The sequence below is a fragment of the Malaclemys terrapin genome, chromosome 7, assembly GCF_027887155.1.
Source record: "Malaclemys terrapin pileata isolate rMalTer1 chromosome 7, rMalTer1.hap1, whole genome shotgun sequence".
Lineage (NCBI taxonomy): Eukaryota > Metazoa > Chordata > Testudines > Emydidae > Malaclemys > Malaclemys terrapin.
The window spans coordinates 31,764,534-31,765,930 of NC_071511.1; positions in this window are offsets into that span (position 1 = coordinate 31,764,534).

The window sequence follows — 1,397 nt, forward strand, 5'->3', positions numbered from 1 at the left end:
TACCCACTCAGTTGTGTGTCCTATCCAGTACTTACCTAGTAAAATTGTGGAGGCAGAAGTGGTCTTCTGTATAATACCTAGCACCATGGTGCCTTGATATTTGACTGGGTGGAAGAATGGCTACTAGACTGAGACTCTGGAGTGTTAGGTTCAATTCCTGGCTTAGTCCTGGATTCCCTGTGTGACCTTGCCCAAGGAACTTAAATGCCTTTAAAAATCTGCCCATTGATCTATCCTTTGTCTCAGTTCTTCCAGATATAAAATGGGGACAATGCTCCCCTACATCACAGGAGTGCTACAAGGATAAAGTCTATTAATGATGAGCGACACACAAGTACTGAGATAGACTGGAGTTCCTACCGAGGTACTAAAGGATTATAAATAAATAAATAAATAAAGAGCAAGGGCTGACATTTAAAACCACCTAGGGTATTTTAATGGGAAGTGGGAGTCCAAATCTTTTAGGCACCTTTGAAAATATGACCCACTTGAGCAAATAGAACCATCTGTTGTCTTGGCTATTTCTACAGTTCTAAGGCCAGCAGAATTTAGATTTCCATCAATTTTAAGGCCAGAAGGGACCATCATCATCCTGCATAACACCGGCTAAAAAATGTCCCCACAATTTCCTGCATCAAGCTCAACAATTTGTGGTTGAATTAGAGCGTCTCTCAGTTTGTAGACTCCAAGTGATGGAGAATTTACCACATCCCTTGGTAATCTGTTCCAGTGGTTAATTATTCTTGCTGTTGAAAAGTTTCATCTTATTTTCAGCTTGAAGTACGATGATTTCAACTTCCAACCATTGACTCTATTTTAGCAGACATAGGCATAACTATACAGTCTGCTAATTTTTACTCCTAGCTTTTTTATAAAGAAGGATCATCATCAAAGCCAAATGGATTTTTTTCCTAGTTGCTTTACTGGTAAAGTGGCAGATTCTTTTAAAAATTCAATTAAGAGGTCAAAAAAATTGCTTACAGTCCATTTGACAATTCAAGTTATCTGGCAAACAGCAAGTGGTCAGGTTTTCAAACAGTAAATACAGATAGGAAGACAGTTTGATTTAGAACAGCATGTGTCAACTTGATTGAGTTGTACTACATCTGTGGGTGAGTTACATGACTAATGTGGACAGTGAATCTTGATTACAACAATGCTAATGAGAAATCCCCTTAATATATGTGGTTATATTCCAGTCTACATCTTTTTTTCCTTTAACAAGGACCCCAGCAATATGGCATCTCTCACAGGCTCTACTTTAACAAAGTTCTGTGTAAAATAATTTCTCAATCTGAACCAGGATCCTTTTGAATTAAACTCTTGATATTCCACAGCATCATTCACACCACACCCACTACAAATAGTTTAAAATGAAACAGTCCTTTAAAAAAGTG